Source organism: Chlamydotis macqueenii, chromosome 17 (genome assembly GCF_036417535.1).
Source record: "Chlamydotis macqueenii isolate bChlMac1 chromosome 17, bChlMac1.mat, whole genome shotgun sequence".
Lineage (NCBI taxonomy): Eukaryota > Metazoa > Chordata > Aves > Otidiformes > Otididae > Chlamydotis > Chlamydotis macqueenii.
Genome location: NC_141572.1, coordinates 3,052,392 through 3,061,648, shown reverse-complemented (window position 1 = coordinate 3,061,648; position 9,257 = coordinate 3,052,392).

Here is a 9,257-nt window from a genome sequence, read left to right as displayed (position 1 = left end):
ATGTTGACATTTGCCATCAAATGCATGCAGGCGCCCACTGAAAAATCACCTACAAATCACGAACGTCAGACGATTGCTCCCACACCAGAAGTGCCAGCCACTCAAGCTCTTGCTGATCCTCACCGGCCATTTACAGCACATCTACAGCACCACAGACATTGCAGCTCCGGACTTTCCGAGACCAACAGCACTTATACGTTTACTATCAAATGCACACGGCCGCCCACATATAAAATACCATAAAAATCACGAACATCAAACAATTGCTCCCACAACAAATGTGCCACCAACTCAAGCGCTTGCTGCTCCTCACCGGCCGTTGACGCCGCACCTACAGCACCACAGACACTGGGGCTCCTGGCTTTCCCTGACCAACAGTGCTTCAACGTTTACCATCAACTGTAGAAGGCCACCCACTGAAAACATGCCCTAAAAAGTATGAGTGTCGGACGATTGCTCCCACACCAAAAGTGCCAGCAACTCAAGCTCTTGCTGCTCCTCACCCGCTCTTCACACCGCATCTACAGCACCACAGACACTGGGGCTCCGGGCTTTCCCTGACGAACAGATCTTCGATGTTTAACATCAACTACACATGGCCGCCCAATGAAAAAATACCCAAAAAATCATGAACATCTGACGATTAGTCCCACACCAGAAGTCCCAGCAACTCAAGCTCTTGCTGCCCCTCACCAGATGTTGATGCCACATTTACAGCACCACAGACACTGGGGCTCTGGAATTTTCCTCACAAACAGCGCTTTCATGTTTCCAATCAACTGGAGAGGACTGCCCACTAAAAAAATACCCTAAAAATCACGAACGTCGGACAATTGCTCCCACACCGAAAGTGCCAGCAACTAAACCCCTTGCTGCTCCTCACCCGCTGTTGACGCTGCATGTACAGCACCACAGACACTGGGGCTCCAGGCTTTCTCTGACGAACAGCGCTTCAACGTTTAACATCAACTACAACGGAGCACACACTAAAAAAATACCACAAAAGGTACGAACGTTGAACGATTGCTCCCACACCAAGTGTCCCACCAACTAAATGTCCTCCTGCTCCTCACCAGCCGTTGACGCTGCATCTACAGCACCAGACACTGGGGCTCCAGGCTTTCCCGGACGAACTGCACATCAACTTTTACCATCAACTGCACAGGAGCACCCACTAAAAAAACCAAAAAAGGTACGAACGTCGGAGGATTGCTCGAACACCAAAAGTTCCAGAAAAAAAAGCTCTTGCTACTCCTCACCGGCCATTTACGGCAGATGTACAGCACCACAGAAACTGGGGCTCCGGGCTTTCTCTGACGAACAACGCTTCGATGTTTACCATCAACTGCATGGAAGAGCCCAATTAAAAAGTACCTTAAAAATCATGAACTTCGGACGATTTTCCCACACCAAAAGTTCCAGCACCTCAAGCTCTTGCTGATCCTCACCCGCCCTTCACACAGCATCTACATGATCAGAGACACTGGGGCTCTGGGCTTTCCCTGACAAGCAGTGTTTAGACGTTTACCGTCAACTGCACAGCAGCACCCACTAAAAACAATACCCTAAAAAGTACGAACGTCGGTCAATTGTTACCACACCAAAGGTGCCAGCAACTAAAGCTCTTGCTGCTCCTCACCCGCCCTTCACACCGCATCTACAGCAACAGACACTGGGGCACTGGCCTTTCACTGACAAACAGCGCTTCAACATTTACCATCAACTGCACTGAAGGGTCCACTGAAAAAAATTCCCCAAAAATCACGAACGTCAGACGATTGCTCCCACACCAAATGTGCCAGCAACTCAAGCTCTTGCTGCTCCCCACCGGCCATTCACACCGCATGTACAGCACCACAGACACTGGGGCTCTGCGCTTTCCCTGACAAACAGCACTTTGACGTTTACCATCAACTGCACATGGGCGCCCACTTAAAAAAACATTAAAAATCACGAACATCGGACAATTGCTCCCGCACCAAAAGTTCCAGCAACTCAAGCTCTTGCTGCCCCTCACCGGACATTCACAGCGCATCTACAGCACCACAGATATTGGGGCTGCAGCCTCTCACGGACCAACAGCACTTCGACGTTTAAAATCAACTGCACATGGGTGCCAATTGAAAAAAAAACCCGAAAAAACCCGAACGTCGAACAATTGCTCCCACACCAAAATTGCCAAGATTTTGAGGTCTTGCTGCTCCTCACCGGCCATTCACAGCACAACTACAGCACCAGAGACACTGGGACTCAGTGCTTTCCCTGACGAACAGCGCTTTGACGTTTACCATCAACTGCACATGGACACCCAGTTAAAAACACCACTAAAAATCACGAACGTCAGATGATTGCTGGCACACCAAAAGTGCCAGCAACTCAAGCTCTTGCTACCCCTCAGCGGCCTTTCACAGCGCAACTACAGCACCACAGACATTGGGGCTCCGGGCTTTTCCTGACGAACAGCACTTCGACTTTTACCATCAACTGCAAATCGGCGGCCATTAAAAAAAAGCAAAAAACCCACGAATGTTGGACGATTGCTCCCACACCAAAAGTGCCCACAACTCAAGCTCTTGCTGCTCCTCACCGGCCATTGGCAGCGCATCTACAGCACCACAGACATCGGGGCTCCGGGTTTTCCCTGACGAACAGGGCTGCGACGTTTACCACCAGATGCACCTGGGCGCCCACTGAAAAAAAACCCAAAAAATCACGAACATCAGATGATTGCTGCCACACTGAAAGTGCCAGCCAGTCAAGCTCTTGCTGCTCCTCCCCGGCCATTGGCAGCACATCTACAGCACCACAGACATTGGGGCTCCAGGCTTTCCCTGACAAACACAGCTTCGACATTTACCACCAGCTGCACCTGGGCTCCCACTGAAAAAAAAGCCTGAAAACTCACGAACATTGGACAATTGCTCCCACACCAAAAGTGCCAGCCAGTCAAGCTCTTGCTGCTCCTCCCCGGCCATTGGTATCACATCTACAGCACCACAGACATTGGGGCTCCGGGCTTTCCCTGACAAACAGGGTTTTGATGTTTACCACCAGCTGCACCTGGGCACCCACTGAAAAAAAACCCTAAAAATCATGAACGTCAGACGATTGCTCCCTCACTGAAAGTGCCAGCCAGTCAAGCTCTTGCTGCTCCTGAGCCACTGGCAGCGCATCTACAGCACCACAGACATCGGGGCTCCGGGTTTTCCCTGACGAACAGGGCTGCGACGTTTACCACCAGATGCACCTGGGCGCGCACTGAAAGGAAAACCCCAAAAAATCATGAATGTCGGACGATTGCTCCCACACTGAAAGTGCCAGCCAGTCAAGCTCTTGCTGCTCCTCATAGTCCATTGGCAGCACATCTACAGCACCACAGACATCAGGGCTCCGGTTTTCCCTGACGAACAGGGCTTCGATGTTTACCACCAGGTGCACTTGGTTACCCACTGAAAAAAAACCCCGAAAAATCACGAACATCGGACAATTGCTGCCACACCAAAAGTGCCAGCAAGTCAAGCTCTTGCTGCTCCTCACCGGCCATTGGCAGCGCATCAACAGCGCCACAGACATCAGGGCTCCGGGCTTTCCCTGACGAACAGGGCTTTGACATTTAGCACCAGCTATACCTGGGCACCCACTGAAAAAAAAACCCCAAAAATCACAAATGTCGGACGATTGCTGCCACACCGAAAGTGCCAGCCAGTCAAGCTCTTGCTGCTCCTCCCCAGCCATTGGCAGCACATCTACAGCACCACAGACATCGAGGCTCCGGGCTTTCCCTGACAAACAGGGCTTCAACATTTAGCACCAGCTGCACCTGGGCACCCACTGAAAAAAAAACCCCAAAGATCACAAACATCCAATGATTTCCCCACACCGAAGTGCCAGCCAACTCTTGCTGCTCCTCACCAGCTACAAATAACTGAGAGAAGAGCAGACCACTGACTCCAAAGAAACCCAGGAGCAGAATGAGCTCCCAGGGCAGAGACTAGGGTTCATATACCCCAGGCCCCGCCCATCTCCCTTCCCACAATCCCCTGGGAAAGGGGCAGGGAGAACCGGCAAAACCTATAAAAGCTGCCAGAGGCACACAAGGTGATTTTTTTAAGTTTGGCTCCAGTTTGTGTGTTGTGGGGCAACAAATGGACCAGATAACCTTTATAGAAAAGAATGATGTTTGCTCTTCTGCTACAGCTCCATCTATTATATTGGCAACTGGACCAGGTAGGGAAAAACACTTAATTTTTTGGAGGTATGTTTTAAAAATGAACATCTGTTGTACTGAGATACTAAAGAAAATAGATGGTGTAGTTTACTCTTGCTCCAGATGAGACTATTCGGTCTCTCTCTTGCGACCCCTGCTCTCTAACTAAAAAGGGAGAAACAATATAATTTGAAAGACCTTGACACTGAAGAAAAGAACACAGAGAGATCCTTAAAATTACCATTATGGGCCAGACTTGACTTGCAAAAAAGTATTTGATTGTTATTAAAAACAAAGCAGGATAATGATAAATAGAACAAAATAACTTCCCCCCACCCCTCCCTCTTCTCAGGCTTAATTTAAAGTATCTGTATGTACTTCTCCCTACTGCTTCACATGTTGCTCTACACCACTCCTTCCTCCTCACAGCAAAAACTACCCATGTTCCTCCCCTGATCCGGCAGGGTGTCCCCTCCGCTGCCTACGGTTCTTACTTAACTGCTCTGGCGTAGTTCATTTTTCCATGGGATGCGGTCCATCCGTAACACCTACCCTGGCACGGGCCGTGACCTCTGTCAGGCATCTGCCTTACCCGCTGGGGGACCTCTGAGGGCGGCGGGTGGATCTCTGCTCTTTCGTGGGCTGCAGAGGAACAAGCCTGCTTTGCCATCGTCTTCGGCACAGGCTGTAGGGCAATCTCGGCCAGGAGCAATGGTACACTGCCCCCTCCTTCTTAGAATTGTTGAATCGCAACTTAGTTTGAGTGGAAAGGGGCCTGGTAAAGACCATCTAGTCCAACCCCCCTGAAAGAACAGGGACATCTTGAACTACGCTGGATTACTCTGAGCCTCCTTCAGCCTGGCCTTCAATGTTTCCAAGGATGGGACATCTACCACCTCTCTAAACAACTTGTTACAGTTTGACACTGCTTCACTGACATTTGCATTTACAGTGATTCCTCTCACAAGAAATTGTTTACAACTGCCTATCAGGGTCCAATCAGGACTCGGATGGTTCTCTGCTGTCTCAAAGTGCAAAATTAAGGCTGACATGCCAAAGTGGTTGGTTTCCATCAAACAATGCAAAATTTATTATTTTTTTCCATAAAGCGGGACATGACAGAGAAAAAGGAAGGGGAAGGGAAAGATAAGTAAATGGAAGAAAGAGGATAATAGCTACCACCGTGGGTCAAAGGCGTCCGTGTGTTCCTGGACCCAGGCAGCGTCCTGCCAGTCTTCACAAACAATGTTGATCCTGGATGGGGAGAGCTCTCAGGGGTCTCGTTGTTACCTTTGATGCTAAGTAACAAACTTTGCTCCTCCTTTCCTTCAAGAATTGCCACCTTTCTTGGAGCTCATTATCCTGAGTAAAGTTCTCAGACGGCCATTGTGCTCCATCTTCCTTGATAACATCTATGCGGTGTCCTGGTTTTGGCAGGGATGGAGTTAATTTTTCCTCTCAGTAGCTGGTATGTTTTGGATTTTGTGTGTGAAGAATGTTCATAAACACCCTGATGATACCAGTTGTTGTGAATGAGACCAAGGACACCGTCCTGCTTTCCAAGTCTCGCTAATTTGCAGATGCAGGAAGCTGGGAGAAAGACAGACAGAATAACTGACCCAAACTGGCCAAAGAGAGTATTCCATGCCATAAACGTCATGCTCAGTATATAAGTGGGGGCAGGCGAGGGTGGGTATCTGCCTTCCTGGCATCCATCCTTCCTGCTTGTTTTTGCTGGCATCGTTCCCCCTACCTTGCTGGCTCCTTTGCTTGCTGCTCAGTTTTGTTTCCGTGATCGCTGCTTGGGACGGGCTGTATCGGTCATTGGGACATCGGGTGGTGAGAAAACACATATTGTTCACTTTGTATATTTTTAATATCCTTATATTCTGTTATTATTGTAGTTTTCCCTTTTATTTTAGTAAATTGTCTTCATCTCAACCCACGAGTTCTCCTTCCTTCCCAATTCTCTCCCCCATCCCCCTGGGGAGGGGGAGAGTGAGCGAGAAACTGTGTGGTGATTTGGGCTAAACCATCACAGCGGTTATCTTAGCAGCCCAGTCCCCTCCCTGATAACGGAGAAAGAACAGTCCGCTCGGTCCCCGCACCGGGAGCGCTATGCCTCATTTGGTCCCTGTTCTGGGAGCGTTATGCAGCTCGCTTCTACGGAAACCGCGCTCCACCTGTGGGAGCGGCAACCGAGGCTTGCGGCAACTCATCCGTGGAACCTGCGTTCTGCCGACGGGAGCAGCTACTGTGTCTCAGGCACGCTGCTTGCAGCAAGTGATGTCAAATTGTGAGGCTAACTTTTAGTCCACAACAAATCCGTAGTCCGACTGGAGGTGCCGTGTCCTCGGTGACAAAGTCAAGACAGTGGCGATGATCTGACCGACTCTGACACCACCCCGTGGCTCAGTGTTGTAGTCAGGACCATGAGATAGCAGTATAGTCCTCAAAGGGAGGCAGAAAATAGAGGGGGAGAGAGAAAAGGAAAAGACAGAGAAAAAGAAAAGTGACAGCAGTATAATCACCACAAAATTTTTGAAAGGTTAAATTGTTTCTTTAACATAGACCAAAATCTTGTCATTTTGTATCATTTTTCTTAGACGATCTGCCTTGTGTCGGCAGATTTTAGAATATTTATGTCGGGTGGGTGCATCGTTGACCAGATAGCGTGCATCGAGTACGGAAGTGAAATGTGTCAACCGATTCACTGTCTTCCGATTTTTGACATACGGTATTGCTGATAAAACCAAACTTATTAAGACCAGTATTAAAAGAATGACAATGGGGTGAAACAATTTGTTGGAGATGCTTGCAGTGGTAGGTGACCATCCAAAAAGTGACTCCCACCATTTACGTTCTGCATCCTTTTTTAACCTTTCCAAAACACCCTGTATTTCTAACACCTTATGATGAACCGTTACTAAGGTTTTCCTTCGGTGATCTTTGATCTTTTCCAGGATGTCAATCAAATGCTGGTGCTGTAAGAATTTCTTTACCTAATTAGGATTTGTTCCAATTGGTGCAAGTAGCAGTTTGCAAATTGCTGGATAATTATGAGAGGGGAGCGGTGCTAAATAAGAAAAGTCACATCCGGTGATTTTAGTAAACTTGTGAGGACAATTCTTTGAGTGAGGCCTAGTATCTACAACTACATTGTCGACAGATACGGAATCACAAATGGTCCTCGAGCGTGCACAGCCTTTACCAATGTATACAAATATTGTTTCGGTGTTTTCATCGGGTCAAATCTCAAAATGACAAATATTTTGTTCTGTTTCGAGACAAATGTCTTGGGCTCTGATGGTGGTGCTTTCACAAAGGCATCCTTGTTGATCTCGCAAAATACGTGCATCAAAATTGATACTTTGCCACTTATCTCTGTTATTTCGGGCCGGTACTCTATGCTCTAGAGGGTAGAATACTGTGCTCTTGCGGTTTGATCCTAACACAATGATTGGATATATTGTATATACCAAAGCATTGTGCAGATGCAAGCTGTGGCCACGCTATTAATGGAGTTATTGGTAAAATTAACCAGATACCAGTGGGACTGGAATTTTCTTTCAGATTTGGGCGCTGTCTCAAACTATTTTTCAAATTGCAATGCGGAAAGTGCCGCCTTCTCCTTCTCTAATAATAGATATGGCTACTGATGAGATCCACAAGTGAGCTTGGATACACCAGAGAGAGAGGTTGTTTTGGACCATACCGAACCAATGCGCGGTCCTTTTCATTCACCTTCTCCCATTTTGGTAAACATCCATTGGTTAGTTCCCAAAGCCAATAGGGAAGATTGTAAAGGATGTTGCAGTTTAGTCAGGCTAGTTGTGGTAGCCAATTTGTTCATCATGCATTACTATGGTAGCTAAATTTGGGCGACCGTTTCTGGAAGAATGTCCTATAAGGCTGTGACGTCAAATGAGAGCTTGGCACCGTGGCCGTTTTGTATTCTTTCAGTTACAGATTACTGGTAAGATGCAGAAAAATATTACAAGTCCAATCAAAAATCCAGTGAAACGATTGATCATTTTTAGTATTTAGGCTTCCAAATTAATTAACAGCTGTGTGTAGCTCATTCAGAATTTCTGTGAAAGAGAGAAGAAGAGAATATACTCAGTTGAGGATGCAACCGGCAGTTAAAAGGAGGGTATTATCCACTAGGTACTGATGCGGTGTATTTTTCCTGCTTCTACAAAAAAAAAATCCTGCTGTTTCTGTTGCCTGTCTCTCCCAGAGGTGGGCCTGTGGGCTGATGGGTGAGATTTCTTTTCCTTTAAGTGAGTATCATTTCTGGTTAGACCACGTTGATACCACCTCGCTCAGCTTTTCGAGGGGTAAACTGTCCATTACATCCCTTGGAACTCCCTTTTTAATTCCCAAAAGACAGCGTTGTTGACGGGTCCTGGGTGGTCCTCCTTCTGCTGTTTTAAAACAAGGGCCGGATTGACTGATTAGCGGGGCAGGGGGGTGGAGCACAAGTCCCTACTTCCTTGATAGCAGCTATGCGGTTATCTGAGCAGGCCAGCTCCTTCCCTGATAATGGAGAATGGACAGTCTGCTGTCCCCGCTCTGGGAGCGTTACGCCTCTGGCTTCCACAGAAACTGCACTCCACCCATGGGAGTGGCAACCGAGGCTCACTGTGGAACCTGCATTCCGCTTATGGAAGCAGCAACTGCAGGCGGAATCCAAATGGAACAGATGTTGCATCTTAGGGCCAGGAAACAAATACAGACATGGCTAGAGGGAAGACAGAACCAAACTGCTAGGCTGCATCACAGAAGCAGACTCCAGAACTCTGAGGAAATGAGAGCGAGCTGCGGTGGGGGCGAGAGGACTGTGGAAGTAGAGGCAAACAAAGGACCGCTGACACAACGAGGTACTGGGGATGAGATCCAAACAGATTACAGATGTCCTTGGGGGACCGGGAACGAAACAGAGACATCGGACGGTGCGGAAGGAGAGTATGAGCGCTCTGGGACAAAATGAAAGCCCGAGGAAGACTTGTCTCCTCAATTAACAAAGACAAAACCTTGCCGCAGACCA